A 15367-nucleotide genomic window follows, 5' to 3' on the forward strand; every position below is an offset into this window, starting at 1 on the left:
TCGGTGTCCACTGAAAGCAGCAGCGCCCTCTGCTTTTTGTAAAGAGGAGTGAAAAAGCTTACAGCACCTGGTATTCCCAGGCGGTCTCCCATCCAAGTACTGACCAGGCCCGACCCTGCTTAGCTTCCGAGATCAGACGAGATCGGGCGTGTTCAGGGTGGTATGGCCGTAAGCAAATATTGCGCCTACCAAAGGGCCTTTTAAAGATACTATATCACCACGCTTTGCTCTTTCGTCTATACAGGGAGCGCCTGCAGATTGCCAGACACACTCACAGCTTTTAAATGTCAAATCAGAATGTACAAAGTGGCTATAAGGATCACAAATGTAGTGCAGTAAAAAGATTAATATTTACTGTTGAAATGTAGAATACGTTAGCATAAAATTGAAAAGAAAATGATCGATGAGCTTAGGAATGATGAAAGCCATCATTTAACTGGATTTGTGTCATTTCTATACCGGCAAGTCATGATCTAGCTATTTCCTTCCCACCCTGTCGGTGTCCACTGAAAAAGCAGCAGCGCCCTCTGCTTTTTGTAAAGAGGAGTGAAAAAGCTTACAGCACCTGGTATTCCCAGGCGGTCTCCCATCCAAGTACTGACCAGGCCCGACCCTGCTTAGCTTCCGAGATCAGACGAGATCGGGCGTGTTCAGGGTGGTATGGCCGTAAGCAAATATTGTGCCTACCAAAGGGCCTTTTAAAGATACTATATCACCACGCTTTGCTCTTTCGTCTATACAGGGAGCGCCTGCAGATTGCCAGACACACTCACAGCTTTTAAATGTCAAATCAGAATGTACAAAGTGGCTATAAGGATCACAAATGTAGTGCAGTAAAAAGATTAATATTTACTGTTGAAATGTAGAATACGTTAGCATAAAATTGAAAAGAAAATGATCGATGAGCTTAGGAATGATGAAAGCCATCATTTAACTGGATTTGTGTCATTTCTATACCGGCAAGTCATGATCTAGCTATTTCCTTCCCACCCTGTCGGTGTCCACTGAAAAAGCAGCAGCGCCCTCTGCTTTTTGTAAAGAGGAGTGAAAAAAGCTTACAGCACCTGGTATTCCCAGGCGGTCTCCCATCCAAGTACTGACCAGGCCCGACCCTGCTTAGCTTCCGAGATCAGACGAGATCGGGCGTGTTCAGGGTGGTATGGCCGTAAGCAAATATTGCGCCTACCAAAGGGCCTTTTAAAGATACTATATCACCACGCTTTGCTCTTTCGTCTATACAGGGAGCGCCTGCAGATTGCCAGACACACTCACAGCTTTTAAATGTCAAATCAGAATGTACAAAGTGGCTATAAGGATCACAAATGTAGTGCAGTAAAAAGATTAATATTTACTGTTGAAATGTAGAATACGTTAGCATAAAATTGAAAAGAAAATGATCGATGAGCTTAGGAATGATGAAAGCCATCATTTAACTGGATTTGTGTCATTTCTATACCGGCAAGTCATGATCTAGCTATTTCCTTCCCACCCTGTCGGTGTCCACTGAAAACCGGCAGCGCCCTCTGCTTTTTGTAAAGAGGAGTGAAAAAAGCTTACAGCACCTGGTATTCCCAGGCGGTCTCCCATCCAAGTACTGACCAGGCCCGACCCTGCTTAGCTTCCGAGATCAGACGAGATCGGGCGTGTTCAGGGTGGTATGGCCGTAAGCAAATATTGCGCCTACCAAAGGGCCTTTTAAAGATACTATATCACCACGCTTTGCTCTTTCGTCTATACAGGGAGCGCCTGCAGATTGCCAGACACACTCACAGCTTTTAAATGTCAAATCAGAATGTACAAAGTGGCTATAAGGATCACAAATGTAGTGCAGTAAAAAGATTAATATTTACTGTTGAAATGTAGAATACGTTAGCATAAAATTGAAAAGAAAATGATCGATGAGCTTAGGAATGATGAAAGCCATCATTTAACTGGATTTGTGTCATTTCTATACCGGCAAGTCATGATCTAGCTATTTCCTTCCCACCCTGTCGGTGTCCACTGAAAAAGCAGCAGCGCCCTCTGCTTTTTGTAAAGAGGAGTGAAAAAAGCTTACAGCACCTGGTATTCCCAGGCGGTCTCCCATCCAAGTACTGACCAGGCCCGACCCTGCTTAGCTTCCGAGATCAGACGAGATCGGGCGTGTTCAGGGTGGTATGGCCGTAAGCAAATATTGCGCCTACCAAAGGGCCTTTTAAAGATACTATATCACCACGCTTTGCTCTTTCGTCTATACAGGGAGCGCCTGCAGATTGCCAGACACACTCACAGCTTTTAAATGTCAAATCAGAATGTACAAAGTGGCTATAAGGATCACAAATGTAGTGCAGTAAAAAGATTAATATTTACTGTTGAAATGTAGAATACGTTAGCATAAAATTGAAAAGAAAATGATCGATGAGCTTAGGAATGATGAAAGCCATCATTTAACTGGATTTGTGTCATTTCTATACCGGCAAGTCATGATCTAGCTATTTCCTTCCCACCCTGTCGGTGTCCACTGAAAAAGCAGCAGCGCCTCTGCTTTTTGTAAAGAGGAGTGAAAAAGCTTACAGCACCTGGTATTCCCAGGCGGTCTCCCATCCAAGTACTGACCAGGCCCGACCCTGCTTAGCTTCCGAGATCAGACGAGATCGGGCGTGTTCAGGGTGGTATGGCCGTAAGCAAATATTGCGCCTACCAAAGGGCCTTTTAAAGATACTATATCACCACGCTTTGCTCTTTCGTCTATACAGGGAGCGCCTGCAGATTGCCAGACACACTCACAGCTTTTAAATGTCAAATCAGAATGTACAAAGTGACTATAAGGATCACAAATGTAGTGTAGTAAAAAGATTAATATTTACTGTTGAAATGTAGAATACGTTAGCATAAAATTGAAAAGAAAATGATCGATGAGCTTAGGAATGATGAAAGCCATCATTTAACTGGATTTGTGTCATTTCTATACCGGCAAGTCATGATCTAGCTATTTCCTTCCCACCCTGTCGGTGTCCACTGAAAAGCAGCAGCGCCTACCAAAGGGCCTTTTAAAGATACTATATCACCACGCTTGCTCTTTTCGTCTATACAGGGAGCGCCTGCAGATTTCCAGACACACTCACAGCTTTTAAATGTCAAATCAGAATGTACAAAGTGACTATAAGGATCACAAATGTAGTGTAGTAAAAAGATTAATATTTACTGTTGAAATGTAGAATACGTTAGCATAAAATTGAAAGAAAATGATCGATGAGCTTAGGAATGATAAGCCATCATTTAACTGATTTGTGTCATTTCCTATACCGGCAAGTCATGATCTAGCTATATCCTTCCCACCCTGTCGGTGTCCACTGAAAAAGCAGCAGCGCCTCTGCTTTTTGTAAAGGAGGAAAAACAGCACCTGGTATTCCCAGGCGGTCTCCCATCCAAGTGCTGACAGGCCCGACCCTGCTTAGCTTCCGAGATCAGACGAGATCGGGCGTGTTCAGAGGTGGTATGGCCGTAAGCAAATATTGCGCCTACCAAAGGGCCTTTTAAAGATACTATATCACCACGCTTGCTCTTTCGTCTATACAGGAGCACCTGCAGATTTCCAGACACACTCACAGCTTTTAAATGTCAAATCAGAATGTACAAAGTGGCTATAAGGATCACAAATGTAGTGCAGTAAAAATATTAATATTTACTGTTGAAATAGAATACGTTAGCATAAAATTGAAAAGAAAATGATCGATGAGCTTAGGAATGATGAAAGCCATCATTTAACTGATTTGTGTCATTTCTATACCGGCAAGTCATGATCTAGCTATTTCCTTCCCACCTGTCGGTACCACTGAAAAGCAGCAGCGCCATCTGCTTTTGTAAAGAGGAGTGAAAAAAAGCTTACAGCACCTGGTATTCCCATGGTCTCCCATCCAAGTACTGACCAGGCCCGACCCTGGGTTAGCTCCGAGATCAGACGAGATCGGGCGTGTTCAGGGTGGTATGGCCGTAAGCAAATATTGTGCCTACCAAGGTCCTTTTAAAGATACTATATCACCATGCTTTGCTCTTTCGTCTATACAGGGAGCGCCTGCAGATTGCCAGACACACTCACAGCTTTTAAATGTCAAATCAGAATGTACAAAGTGGCTATAAGGATCACAAATGTAGTGCAGTAAAAATATTAATATTTACTGTTGAAATGTAGAATACGTTAGCATAAAATTGAAAAGAAAATGATCGATGAGTTTAGGAATGATGAAAGCCATCATTTAACTGGATTTGTGTCATTTCTATACCGGCAAGTCATGATCTAGCTATATCCTTCCCACCCTGTCGGTGTCCACTGAAAAAGCAGCAGCGCTCTGCTTTTGTAAAGAGGAGTGAAAAAAGCTTACAGCACCTGGTATTCCCAGGCGGTCTCCCCATCCAAGTACTGACCAGGCCCGACCCTGCTTAGCTTCCGAGATCAGACGAGATCGGGCGTGTTCAGGGTGGTATGGCCGTAAGCAAATATTGTGCCTACCATAGGTCCTTTAAAAGATACTATATCACTCACGCTTTGCTCTTTCGTCTATACAGGGAGCACCTGCAGATTGCCAGACACTCACAGCTTTTAAAATGTCAAATCAGAATGTACAAAGTGGCTAAAAGGGGATCACAAATGTAGTGCAGTAAAAATATTAATATTTACTGTTGAAATGTAGAATACGTTAGCATAAAATTGAAAAGAAAATGATCGATGAGCTTAGGAATGATGAAAGCCATCATTTAACTGGATTTGTGTCATTTCTATACCGGCAAGTCATGATCTAGCTATTTCCTTCCCACCCTGTCGGTGTCCACTGAAAAAGCAGCAGCGCCTCTGCTTTTTGTAAAGAGGAGTGAAAAAGCTTACAGCACCTGGTATTCCCAGGCGGTCTCCCATCCAAGTACTGACCAGGCCCGACCCTGCTTAGCTTCCGAGATCAGACGAGATCGGGCGTGTTCAGGGTGGTATGGCCAGCAAATATTGTGCCTACCAAAGAGGGCCTTTTAAAGATACTATATCACCACGCTTGCTCTTTCGTCTATACAGGGAGCGCCTGCAGATTTCCAGACACACTCACAGCTTTTAAAATGTCAAATCAGAAATGTACAAAGTGGCTATAAGGATCACAAATGTAGTGCAGTAAAAAGATTAATATTTACTGTTGAAATGTAGAATACGTTAGCATAAAATTGAAAAGAAAATGATCGATGAGCTTAGGAATGATGAAAGCCATCATTTAACTGGATTTGTGTCATTTCTATACCGGCAAGTCATGATCTAGCTTATTTCCTTCCCACCCTGTCGGTGTCCACTGAAAAGCAGCAGCGCCTCTGCTTTTTGTAAAAGAGGAGTGAAAAAGCTTACAGCACCTGGTATTCCCAGGCGGTCTCCCATCCAAGTACTGACCAGGCCCGACCCTGCTTAGCTTCCGAGATCAGACGAGATCGGGCGTGTTCAGGGTGGTATGGCCGTAAGCAAATATTGTGCCTACCAAAGGGCCTTTTAAAGATACTATATCACCACGCTTTGCTCTTTTCGTCTATACAGGGAGCGCCTGCAGATTTCCAGACACACTCACAGCTTTTAAAATGTCAAATCAGAATGTACAAAGTGGCTAAAGGATCACAAATGTAGTGCAGTAAAAAGATTAATATTTACTGTTGAAATGTAGAATACGTTAGCATAAAATTGAAAAGAAAATGATCGATGAGCTTAGGAATGATGAAAGCCATCATTTAACTGGATTTGTGTCATTTCTATACCGGCAAGTCATGATCTAGCTATTTCCTTCCCCACCCTGTCGGTGGGTCCACTGAAAGCAGCAGCGCTCTGCTTTTTGTAAGAGGAGTGAAAAAGCTTACAGCACCTGGTATTCCCAGGCGGTCTCCCATCCAAGTACTGACCAGGCCCGACCGTGCTTAGCTTCCGAGATCAGACGATCGGCGTGTTCAGGTGGTATGGCCGTAAGCAAATATTGCGCCTACCAAAGGGCCTTTTAAAAGATACTATATCACCACGCTTTGCTCTTTCGTCTATACAGGGAGCGCCTGCAGATTTCCAGACACACTCACAGCTTTTAAATGTCAAATCAGAATGTACAAAGTGGCTATATGGATCACAAATGTAGTGCAGTAAAAGATTAATATTTACTGTTGAAATATAGAATACGTTAGCATAAAATTGAAAAGAAAATGATCGATGAGCTTATGAATGACGAAATCCATCATTTAACTGGATTTGTCATTTCTATACCGGCAAGTCATGATCTAGCTATTTCCTTCCCACCCTGTCGGTGTCCACTGAAAAAGCAGCAGCGCCCTCTGCTTTTGTAAAGAGGAGTGAAAAAGCTTACAGCACCTGGTATTCCCAGGCGGTCTCCCATCCAAGTACTGACCAGGCCCGACCCTGCTTAGCTTCCGAGATCAGACGAGATCGGGCGTGTTCAGGGTGGTATGGCCGTAAGCAAATATTGCGCCTACCAAAGGGCCTTTTAAAGATACTATATCACCACGCTTTGCTCTTTCGTCTATACAGGGAGCGCCTGCAGATTGCCAGACACACTCACAGCTTTTAAATGTCAAATCAGAATGTACAAAGTGGCTATAAGGATCACAAATGTAGTGCAGTAAAAAGATTAATAATTACTGTTGAAATGTAGAATACGTTAGCATAAAATTGAAAAGAAAATGATCGATGAGCTTAGGAATGATGAAAGCCATCATTTAACTGGATTTGTGTCATTTCTATACCGGCAAGTCATGATCTAGCTATTTCCTTCCCACCCTGTCGGTGTCCACTGAAAAAGCAGCAGCGCCCTCTGCTTTTTGTAAAGAGGAGTGAAAAAGCTTACAGCACCTGGTATTCCCAGGCGGTCTCCCATCCAAGTACTGACCAGGCCCGACCCTGCTTAGCTTCCGAGATCAGACGAGATCGGGCGTGTTCAGGGTGGTATGGCCGTAAGCAAATATTGCGCCTACCAAAGGGCCTTTTAAAGATACTATATCACCACGCTTTGCTCTTTCGTCTATACAGGGAGCGCCTGCAGATTGCCAGACACACTCACAGCTTTTAAATGTCAAATCAGAATGTACAAAGTGGCTATAAGGATCACAAATGTAGTGCAGTAAAAAGATTAATATTTACTGTTGAAATGTAGAATACGTTAGCATAAAATTGAAAAGAAAATGATCGATGAGCTTAGGAATGATGAAAGCCATCATTTAACTGGATTTGTGTCATTTCTATACCGGCAAGTCATGATCTAGCTATTTCCTTCCCACCCTGTCGGTGTCCACTGAAAAAGCAGCAGCGCCCTCTGCTTTTTGTAAAGAGGAGTGAAAAAGCTTACAGCACCTGGTATTCCCAGGCGGTCTCCCATCCAAGTACTGACCAGGCCCGACCCTGCTTAGCTTCCGAGATCAGACGAGATCGGGCGTGTTCAGGGTGGTATGGCCGTAAGCAAATATTGCGCCTACCAAAGGGCCTTTTAAAGATACTATATCACCACGCTTTGCTCTTTCGTCTATACAGGGAGCGCCTGCAGATTGCCAGACACACTCACAGCTTTTAAATGTCAAATCAGAATGTACAAAGTGGCTATAAGGATCACAAATGTAGTGCAGTAAAAAGATTAATATTTACTGTTGAAATGTAGAATACGTTAGCATAAAATTGAAAAGAAAATGATCGATGAGCTTAGGAATGATGAAAGCCATCATTTAACTGGATTTGTGTCATTTCTATACCGGCAAGTCATGATCTAGCTATTTCCTTCCCACCCTGTCGGTGTCCACTGAAAAAGCAGCAGCGCCCTCTGCTTTTTGTAAAGAGGAGTGAAAAAGCTTACAGCACCTGGTATTCCCAGGCGGTCTCCCATCCAAGTACTGACCAGGCCCGACCCTGCTTAGCTTCCGAGATCAGACGAGATCGGGCGTGTTCAGGGTGGTATGGCCGTAAGCAAATATTGCGCCTACCAAAGGGCCTTTTAAAGATACTATATCACCACGCTTTGCTCTTTCGTCTATACAGGGAGCGCCTGCAGATTGCCAGACACACTCACAGCTTTTAAATGTCAAATCAGAATGTACAAAGTGGCTATAAGGATCACAAATGTAGTGCAGTAAAAAGATTAATATTTACTGTTGAAATGTAGAATACGTTAGCATAAAATTGAAAAGAAAATGATCGATGAGCTTAGGAATGATGAAAGCCATCATTTAACTGGATTTGTGTCATTTCTATACCGGCAAGTCATGATCTAGCTATTTCCTTCCCACCCTGTCGGTGTCCACTGAAAAAGCAGCAGCGCCCTCTGCTTTTTGTAAAGAGGAGTGAAAAAGCTTACAGCACCTGGTATTCCCAGGCGGTCTCCCATCCAAGTACTGACCAGGCCCGACCCTGCTTAGCTTCCGAGATCAGACGAGATCGGGCGTGTTCAGGGTGGTATGGCCGTAAGCAAATATTGCGCCTACCAAAGGGCCTTTTAAAGATACTATATCACCACGCTTGCTCTTTCGTCTATACAGGGAGCGCCTGCAGATTGCCAGACACACTCACAGCTTTTAAATGTCAAATCAGAATGTACAAAGTGGCTATAAGGATCACAAATGTAGTGCAGTAAAAAGATTAATATTTACTGTTGAAATGTAGAATACGTTAGCATAAAATTGAAAAGAAAATGATCGATGAGCTTAGGAATGATGAAAGCCATCATTTAACTGGATTTGTGTCATTTCTATACCGGCAAGTCATGATCTAGCTATTTCCTTCCCACCCTGTCGGTGTCCACTGAAAAAGCAGCAGCGCCCTCTGCTTTTTGTAAAGAGGAGTGAAAAAGCTTACAGCACCTGGTATTCCCAGGCGGTCTCCCATCCAAGTACTGACCAGGCCCGACCCTGCTTAGCTTCCGAGATCAGACGAGATCGGGCGTGTTCAGGGTGGTATGGCCGTAAGCAAATATTGCGCCTACCAAAGGGCCTTTTAAAGATACTATATCACCACGCTTTGCTCTTTCGTCTATACAGGGAGCGCCTGCAGATTGCCAGACACACTCACAGCTTTTAAATGTCAAATCAGAATGTACAAAGTGGCTATAAGGATCACAAATGTAGTGCAGTAAAAAGATTAATATTTACTGTTGAAATGTAGAATACGTTAGCATAAAATTGAAAAGAAAATGATCGATGAGCTTAGGAATGATGAAAGCCATCATTTAACTGGATTTGTGTCATTTCTATACCGGCAAGTCATGATCTAGCTATTTCCTTCCCACCCTGTCGGTGTCCACTGAAAAAGCAGCAGCGCCCTCTGCTTTTTGTAAAGAGGAGTGAAAAAGCTTACAGCACCTGGTATTCCCAGGCGGTCTCCCATCCAAGTACTGACCAGGCCCGACCCTGCTTAGCTTCCGAGATCAGACGAGATCGGGCGTGTTCAGGGTGGTATGGCCGTAAGCAAATATTGCGCCTACCAAAGGGCCTTTTAAAGATACTATATCACCACGCTTTGCTCTTTCGTCTATACAGGGAGCGCCTGCAGATTGCCAGACACACTCACAGCTTTTAAATGTCAAATCAGAATGTACAAAGTGGCTATAAGGATCACAAATGTAGTGCAGTAAAAAGATTAATATTTACTGTTGAAATGTAGAATACGTTAGCATAAAATTGAAAAGAAAATGATCGATGAGCTTAGGAATGATGAAAGCCATCATTTAACTGGATTTGTGTCATTTCTATACCGGCAAGTCATGATCTAGCTATTTCCTTCCCACCCTGTCGGTGTCCACTGAAAAAGCAGCAGCGCCCTCTGCTTTTTGTAAAGAGGAGTGAAAAAGCTTACAGCACCTGGTATTCCCAGGCGGTCTCCCATCCAAGTACTGACCAGGCCCGACCCTGCTTAGCTTCCGAGATCAGACGAGATCGGGCGTGTTCAGGGTGGTATGGCCGTAAGCAAATATTGCGCCTACCAAAGGGCCTTTTAAAGATACTATATCACCACGCTTTGCTCTTTCGTCTATACAGGGAGCGCCTGCAGATTGCCAGACACACTCACAGCTTTTAAATGTCAAATCAGAATGTACAAAGTGGCTATAAGGATCACAAATGTAGTGCAGTAAAAAGATTAATATTTACTGTTGAAATGTAGAATACGTTAGCATAAAATTGAAAAGAAAATGATCGATGAGCTTAGGAATGATGAAAGCCATCATTTAACTGGATTTGTGTCATTTCTATACCGGCAAGTCATGATCTAGCTATTTCCTTCCCACCCTGTCGGTGTCCACTGAAAAAGCAGCAGCGCCTCTGCTTTTTGTAAAGAGGAGTGAAAAAGCTTACAGCACCTGGTATTCCCAGGCGGTCTCCCATCCAAGTACTGACCAGGCCCGACCCTGCTTAGCTTCCGAGATCAGACGAGATCGGGCGTGTTCAGGGTGGTATGGCCGTAAGCAAATATTGCGCCTACCAAAGGGCCTTTTAAAGATACTATATCACCACGCTTTGCTCTTTCGTCTATACAGGGAGCGCCTGCAGATTGCCAGACACACTCACAGCTTTTAAATGTCAAATCAGAATGTACAAAGTGGCTATAAGGATCACAAATGTAGTGCAGTAAAAAGATTAATATTTACTGTTGAAATGTAGAATACGTTAGCATAAAATTGAAAAGAAAATGATCGATGAGCTTAGGAATGATGAAAGCCATCATTTAACTGGATTTGTGTCATTTCTATACCGGCAAGTCATGATCTAGCTATTTCCTTCCCACCCTGTCGGTGTCCACTGAAAAAGCAGCAGCGCCCTCTGCTTTTTGTAAAGAGGAGTGAAAAAGCTTACAGCACCTGGTATTCCCAGGCGGTCTCCCATCCAAGTACTGACCAGGCCCGACCCTGCTTAGCTTCCGAGATCAGACGAGATCGGGCGTGTTCAGGGTGGTATGGCCGTAAGCAAATATTGCGCCTACCAAAGGGCCTTTTAAAGATACTATATCACCACGCTTTGCTCTTTCGTCTATACAGGGAGCGCCTGCAGATTGCCAGACACACTCACAGCTTTTAAATGTCAAATCAGAATGTACAAAGTGGCTATAAGGATCACAAATGTAGTGCAGTAAAAAGATTAATATTTACTGTTGAAATGTAGAATACGTTAGCATAAAATTGAAAAGAAAATGATCGATGAGCTTAGGAATGATGAAAGCCATCATTTAACTGGATTTGTGTCATTTCTATACCGGCAAGTCATGATCTAGCTATTTCCTTCCCACCCTGTCGGTGTCCACTGAAAAAGCAGCAGCGCCTCTGCTTTTTGTAAAGAGGAGTGAAAAAGCTTACAGCACCTGGTATTCCCAGGCGGTCTCCCATCCAAGTACTGACCAGGCCCGACCCTGCTTAGCTTCCGAGATCAGACGAGATCGGGCGTGTTCAGGGTGGTATGGCCGTAAGCAAATATTGCGCCTACCAAAGGGCCTTTTAAAGATACTATATCACCACGCTTTGCTCTTTCGTCTATACAGGGAGCGCCTGCAGATTGCCAGACACACTCACAGCTTTTAAATGTCAAATCAGAATGTACAAAGTGGCTATAAGGATCACAAATGTAGTGCAGTAAAAAGATTAATATTTACTGTTGAAATGTAGAATACGTTAGCATAAAATTGAAAAGAAAATGATCGATGAGCTTAGGAATGATGAAAGCCATCATTTAACTGGATTTGTGTCATTTCTATACCGGCAAGTCATGATCTAGCTATTTCCTTCCCACCCTGTCGGTGTCCACTGAAAAAGCAGCAGCGCCCTCTGCTTTTTGTAAAGAGGAGTGAAAAAGCTTACAGCACCTGGTATTCCCAGGCGGTCTCCCATCCAAGTACTGACCAGGCCCGACCCTGCTTAGCTTCCGAGATCAGACGAGATCGGGCGTGTTCAGGGTGGTATGGCCGTAAGCAAATATTGCGCCTACCAAAGGGCCTTTTAAAGATACTATATCACCACGCTTTGCTCTTTCGTCTCGGTGTCCACTGAAAAGCAGCAGCGCCCTCTGCTTTTTGTAAAGAGGAGTGAAAAAAGCTTACAGCACCTGGTATTCCCAGGCGGTCTCCCATCCAAGTACTGACCAGGCCCGACCCTGCTTAGCTTCCGAGATCAGACGAGATCGGGCGTGTTCAGGGTGGTATGGCCGTAAGCAAATATTGCGCCTACCAAAGGGCCTTTTAAAGATACTATATCACCACGCTTTGCTCTTTCGTCTATACAGGGAGCGCCTGCAGATTGCCAGACACACTCACAGCTTTTAAATGTCAAATCAGAATGTACAAAGTGGCTATAAGGATCACAAATGTAGTGCAGTAAAAAGATTAATATTTACTGTTGAAATGTAGAATACGTTAGCATAAAATTGAAAAGAAAATGATCGATGAGCTTAGGAATGATGAAAGCCATCATTTAACTGGATTTGTGTCATTTCTATACCGGCAAGTCATGATCTAGCTATTTCCTTCCCACCCTGTCGGTGTCCACTGAAAAAGCAGCAGCGCCCTCTGCTTTTTGTAAAGAGGAGTGAAAAAGCTTACAGCACCTGGTATTCCCAGGCGGTCTCCCATCCAAGTACTGACCAGGCCCGACCCTGCTTAGCTTCCGAGATCAGACGAGATCGGGCGTGTTCAGGGTGGTATGGCCGTAAGCAAATATTGTGCCTACCAAAGGGCCTTTTAAAGATACTATATCACCACGCTTTGCTCTTTCGTCTATACAGGGAGCGCCTGCAGATTGCCAGACACACTCACAGCTTTTAAATGTCAAATCAGAATGTACAAAGTGGCTATAAGGATCACAAATGTAGTGCAGTAAAAAGATTAATATTTACTGTTGAAATGTAGAATACGTTAGCATAAAATTGAAAAGAAAATGATCGATGAGCTTAGGAATGATGAAAGCCATCATTTAACTGGATTTGTGTCATTTCTATACCGGCAAGTCATGATCTAGCTATTTCCTTCCCACCCTGTCGGTGTCCACTGAAAAAGCAGCAGCGCCCTCTGCTTTTTGTAAAGAGGAGTGAAAAAAAGCTTACAGCACCTGGTATTCCCAGGCGGTCTCCCATCCAAGTACTGACCAGGCCCGACCCTGCTTAGCTTCCGAGATCAGACGAGATCGGGCGTGTTCAGGGTGGTATGGCCGTAAGCAAATATTGTGCCTACCAAAGGGCCTTTTAAAGATACTATATCACCACGCTTTGCTCTTTCGTCTATACAGGGAGCGCCTGCAGATTTCCAGACACACTCACAGCTTTTAAATGTCAAATCAGAATGTACAAAGTGGCTATAAGGATCACAAATGTAGTGCAGTAAAAATATTAATATTTACTGTTGAAATGTAGAATACGTTAGCATAAAATTGAAAAGAAAATGATCGATGAGCTTAGGAATGATGAAAGCCATCATTTAACTGGATTTGTGTCATTTCTATACCGGCAAGTCATGATCTAGCTATTTCCTTCCCACCCTGTCGGTGTCCACTGAAAAAGCAGCAGCGCCCTCTGCTTTTTGTAAAGAGGAGTGAAAAAGCTTACAGCACCTGGTATTCCCAGGCGGTCTCCCATCCAAGTACTGACCAGGCCCGACCCTGCTTAGCTTCCGAGATCAGACGAGATCGGGCGTGTTCAGGGTGGTATGGCCGTAAGCAAATATTGTGCCTACCAAAGGGCCTTTTAAAGATACTATATCACCACGCTTTGCTCTTTCGTCTATACAGGGAGCGCCTGCAGATTGCCAGACACACTCACAGCTTTTAAATGTCAAATCAGAATGTACAAAGTGGCTATAAGGATCACAAATGTAGTGCAGTAAAAAGATTAATATTTACTGTTGAAATGTAGAATACGTTAGCATAAAATTGAAAAGAAAATGATCGATGAGCTTAGGAATGATGAAAGCCATCATTTAACTGGATTTGTGTCATTTCTATACCGGCAAGTCATGATCTAGCTATTTCCTTCCCACCCTGTCGGTGTCCACTGAAAAAGCAGCGCCCTCTGCTTTTTGTAAAGAGGAGTGAAAAAAGCTTACAGCACCTGGTATTCCCAGGCGGTCTCCCATCCAAGTACTGACCAGGCCCGACCCTGCTTAGCTTCCGAGATCAGACGAGATCGGGCGTGTTCAGGGTGGTATGGCCGTAAGCAAATATTGTGCCTACCAAAGGGCCTTTTAAAGATACTATATCACCACGCTTTGCTCTTTCGTCTATACAGGGAGCGCCTGCAGATTGCCAGACACACTCACAGCTTTTAAATGTCAAATCAGAATGTACAAAGTGGCTATAAGGATCACAAATGTAGTGCAGTAAAAAGATTAATATTTACTGTTGAAATGTAGAATACGTTAGCATAAAATTGAAAAGAAAATGATCGATGAGCTTAGGAATGATGAAAGCCATCATTTAACTGGATTTGTGTCATTTCTATACCGGCAAGTCATGATCTAGCTATTTCCTTCCCACCCTGTCGGTGTCCACTGAAAAAAGCAGCAGCGCCCTCTGCTTTTTGTAAAGAGGAGTGAAAAAAGCTTACAGCACCTGGTATTCCCAGGCGGTCTCCCATCCAAGTACTGACCAGGCCCGACCCTGCTTAGCTTCCGAGATCAGACGAGATCGGGCGTGTTCAGGGTGGTATGGCCGTAAGCAAATATTGTGCCTACCAAAGGGCCTTTTAAAGATACTATATCACCACGCTTTGCTCTTTCGTCTATACAGGGAGCGCCTGCAGATTGCCAGACACACTCACAGCTTTTAAATGTCAAATCAGAATGTACAAAGTGGCTATAAGGATCACAAATGTAGTGCAGTAAAAAGATTAATATTTACTGTTGAAATGTAGAATACGTTAGCATAAAATTGAAAAGAAAATGATCGATGAGCTTAGGAATGATGAAAGCCATCATTTAACTGGATTTGTGTCATTTCTATACCGGCAAGTCATGATCTAGCTATTTCCTTCCCACCCTGTCGGTGTCCACTGAAAAGCAGCAGCGCCCTCTGCTTTTTGTAAAGAGGAGTGAAAAAGCTTACAGCACCTGGTATTCCCAGGCGGTCTCCCATCCAAGTACTGACCAGGCCCGACCCTGCTTAGCTTCCGAGATCAGACGAGATCGGGCGTGTTCAGGGTGGTATGGCCGTAAGCAAATATTGTGCCTACCAAAGGGCCTTTTAAAGATACTATATCACCACGCTTTGCTCTTTAGACACACTCACAGCTTTTAAATGTCAAATCAGAATGTACAAAGTGGCTATAAGGATCACAAATGTAGTGCAGTAAAAATATTAATATTTACTGTTGAAATGTAGAATACGTTAGCATAAAATTGAAAAGAAAATGATCGATGAGC

At 43.5% G+C, this 15367-nt stretch overlaps 28 non-coding genes and 3 pseudogenes across 28 annotated transcripts; all 31 read right to left on the reverse strand.

The window, feature by feature from the left end:
• Nucleotides 1–55: 55 nt before the first annotated feature.
• LOC129115581 (5S ribosomal RNA) lies at nucleotides 56–174 on the reverse strand. The gene has a single exon (XR_008533145.1). It is a non-coding gene; the product is annotated as a 5S ribosomal RNA (ribosomal RNA).
• Nucleotides 175–553: 379 nt separating this feature from the next.
• LOC129115593 (5S ribosomal RNA) lies at nucleotides 554–672 on the reverse strand. Its single transcript, XR_008533156.1, has one exon. It is a non-coding gene; the product is annotated as a 5S ribosomal RNA (ribosomal RNA).
• A 380-nt stretch (nucleotides 673–1052) lies between these two features.
• On the reverse strand, nucleotides 1053–1171 carry LOC129115606 (5S ribosomal RNA). The gene has a single exon (XR_008533167.1). It is a non-coding gene; the product is annotated as a 5S ribosomal RNA (ribosomal RNA).
• Nucleotides 1172–1550: 379 nt separating this feature from the next.
• LOC129115613 (5S ribosomal RNA) lies at nucleotides 1551–1669 on the reverse strand. Its single transcript, XR_008533171.1, has one exon. It is a non-coding gene; the product is annotated as a 5S ribosomal RNA (ribosomal RNA).
• A 380-nt stretch (nucleotides 1670–2049) lies between these two features.
• Nucleotides 2050–2168, reverse strand: LOC129115614 (5S ribosomal RNA). Its single transcript, XR_008533172.1, has one exon. It is a non-coding gene; the product is annotated as a 5S ribosomal RNA (ribosomal RNA).
• A 378-nt stretch (nucleotides 2169–2546) lies between these two features.
• On the reverse strand, nucleotides 2547–2665 carry LOC129115582 (5S ribosomal RNA). Its single transcript, XR_008533146.1, has one exon. It is a non-coding gene; the product is annotated as a 5S ribosomal RNA (ribosomal RNA).
• Nucleotides 2666–3370: 705 nt separating this feature from the next.
• Nucleotides 3371–3489, reverse strand: LOC129115612 (5S ribosomal RNA; annotated as a pseudogene).
• A 372-nt stretch (nucleotides 3490–3861) lies between these two features.
• On the reverse strand, nucleotides 3862–3978 carry LOC129115610 (5S ribosomal RNA; annotated as a pseudogene).
• Nucleotides 3979–4354: 376 nt separating this feature from the next.
• On the reverse strand, nucleotides 4355–4474 carry LOC129115608 (5S ribosomal RNA). Its single transcript, XR_008533169.1, has one exon. It is a non-coding gene; the product is annotated as a 5S ribosomal RNA (ribosomal RNA).
• Nucleotides 4475–4854: 380 nt separating this feature from the next.
• On the reverse strand, nucleotides 4855–4974 carry LOC129115609 (5S ribosomal RNA). The gene has a single exon (XR_008533170.1). It is a non-coding gene; the product is annotated as a 5S ribosomal RNA (ribosomal RNA).
• A 378-nt stretch (nucleotides 4975–5352) lies between these two features.
• On the reverse strand, nucleotides 5353–5471 carry LOC129115583 (5S ribosomal RNA). Its single transcript, XR_008533147.1, has one exon. It is a non-coding gene; the product is annotated as a 5S ribosomal RNA (ribosomal RNA).
• A 378-nt stretch (nucleotides 5472–5849) lies between these two features.
• Nucleotides 5850–5964, reverse strand: LOC129115611 (5S ribosomal RNA; annotated as a pseudogene).
• Nucleotides 5965–6340: 376 nt separating this feature from the next.
• On the reverse strand, nucleotides 6341–6459 carry LOC129115584 (5S ribosomal RNA). Its single transcript, XR_008533148.1, has one exon. It is a non-coding gene; the product is annotated as a 5S ribosomal RNA (ribosomal RNA).
• Nucleotides 6460–6838: 379 nt separating this feature from the next.
• Nucleotides 6839–6957, reverse strand: LOC129115585 (5S ribosomal RNA). The gene has a single exon (XR_008533149.1). It is a non-coding gene; the product is annotated as a 5S ribosomal RNA (ribosomal RNA).
• A 379-nt stretch (nucleotides 6958–7336) lies between these two features.
• On the reverse strand, nucleotides 7337–7455 carry LOC129115586 (5S ribosomal RNA). The gene has a single exon (XR_008533150.1). It is a non-coding gene; the product is annotated as a 5S ribosomal RNA (ribosomal RNA).
• Nucleotides 7456–7834: 379 nt separating this feature from the next.
• LOC129115587 (5S ribosomal RNA) lies at nucleotides 7835–7953 on the reverse strand. The gene has a single exon (XR_008533151.1). It is a non-coding gene; the product is annotated as a 5S ribosomal RNA (ribosomal RNA).
• Nucleotides 7954–8332: 379 nt separating this feature from the next.
• On the reverse strand, nucleotides 8333–8451 carry LOC129115589 (5S ribosomal RNA). The gene has a single exon (XR_008533152.1). It is a non-coding gene; the product is annotated as a 5S ribosomal RNA (ribosomal RNA).
• Nucleotides 8452–8829: 378 nt separating this feature from the next.
• LOC129115590 (5S ribosomal RNA) lies at nucleotides 8830–8948 on the reverse strand. Its single transcript, XR_008533153.1, has one exon. It is a non-coding gene; the product is annotated as a 5S ribosomal RNA (ribosomal RNA).
• A 379-nt stretch (nucleotides 8949–9327) lies between these two features.
• LOC129115591 (5S ribosomal RNA) lies at nucleotides 9328–9446 on the reverse strand. The gene has a single exon (XR_008533154.1). It is a non-coding gene; the product is annotated as a 5S ribosomal RNA (ribosomal RNA).
• A 379-nt stretch (nucleotides 9447–9825) lies between these two features.
• On the reverse strand, nucleotides 9826–9944 carry LOC129115592 (5S ribosomal RNA). The gene has a single exon (XR_008533155.1). It is a non-coding gene; the product is annotated as a 5S ribosomal RNA (ribosomal RNA).
• Nucleotides 9945–10322: 378 nt separating this feature from the next.
• Nucleotides 10323–10441, reverse strand: LOC129115595 (5S ribosomal RNA). The gene has a single exon (XR_008533157.1). It is a non-coding gene; the product is annotated as a 5S ribosomal RNA (ribosomal RNA).
• A 379-nt stretch (nucleotides 10442–10820) lies between these two features.
• On the reverse strand, nucleotides 10821–10939 carry LOC129115596 (5S ribosomal RNA). The gene has a single exon (XR_008533158.1). It is a non-coding gene; the product is annotated as a 5S ribosomal RNA (ribosomal RNA).
• A 378-nt stretch (nucleotides 10940–11317) lies between these two features.
• LOC129115597 (5S ribosomal RNA) lies at nucleotides 11318–11436 on the reverse strand. Its single transcript, XR_008533159.1, has one exon. It is a non-coding gene; the product is annotated as a 5S ribosomal RNA (ribosomal RNA).
• A 379-nt stretch (nucleotides 11437–11815) lies between these two features.
• On the reverse strand, nucleotides 11816–11934 carry LOC129115598 (5S ribosomal RNA). The gene has a single exon (XR_008533160.1). It is a non-coding gene; the product is annotated as a 5S ribosomal RNA (ribosomal RNA).
• A 120-nt stretch (nucleotides 11935–12054) lies between these two features.
• Nucleotides 12055–12173, reverse strand: LOC129115599 (5S ribosomal RNA). Its single transcript, XR_008533161.1, has one exon. It is a non-coding gene; the product is annotated as a 5S ribosomal RNA (ribosomal RNA).
• Nucleotides 12174–12552: 379 nt separating this feature from the next.
• Nucleotides 12553–12671, reverse strand: LOC129115600 (5S ribosomal RNA). The gene has a single exon (XR_008533162.1). It is a non-coding gene; the product is annotated as a 5S ribosomal RNA (ribosomal RNA).
• Nucleotides 12672–13052: 381 nt separating this feature from the next.
• LOC129115601 (5S ribosomal RNA) lies at nucleotides 13053–13171 on the reverse strand. Its single transcript, XR_008533163.1, has one exon. It is a non-coding gene; the product is annotated as a 5S ribosomal RNA (ribosomal RNA).
• A 379-nt stretch (nucleotides 13172–13550) lies between these two features.
• Nucleotides 13551–13669, reverse strand: LOC129115602 (5S ribosomal RNA). Its single transcript, XR_008533164.1, has one exon. It is a non-coding gene; the product is annotated as a 5S ribosomal RNA (ribosomal RNA).
• Nucleotides 13670–14046: 377 nt separating this feature from the next.
• Nucleotides 14047–14165, reverse strand: LOC129115603 (5S ribosomal RNA). Its single transcript, XR_008533165.1, has one exon. It is a non-coding gene; the product is annotated as a 5S ribosomal RNA (ribosomal RNA).
• Nucleotides 14166–14546: 381 nt separating this feature from the next.
• LOC129115604 (5S ribosomal RNA) lies at nucleotides 14547–14665 on the reverse strand. The gene has a single exon (XR_008533166.1). It is a non-coding gene; the product is annotated as a 5S ribosomal RNA (ribosomal RNA).
• A 378-nt stretch (nucleotides 14666–15043) lies between these two features.
• Nucleotides 15044–15162, reverse strand: LOC129115607 (5S ribosomal RNA). Its single transcript, XR_008533168.1, has one exon. It is a non-coding gene; the product is annotated as a 5S ribosomal RNA (ribosomal RNA).
• Between the last annotated feature and the right edge of the window lie 205 nt (nucleotides 15163–15367).

Source organism: Anoplopoma fimbria, unplaced genomic scaffold (genome assembly GCF_027596085.1).
Source record: "Anoplopoma fimbria isolate UVic2021 breed Golden Eagle Sablefish unplaced genomic scaffold, Afim_UVic_2022 Un_contig_11958_pilon_pilon, whole genome shotgun sequence".
In the NCBI taxonomy this organism is placed as follows: domain Eukaryota; kingdom Metazoa; phylum Chordata; class Actinopteri; order Perciformes; family Anoplopomatidae; genus Anoplopoma; species Anoplopoma fimbria.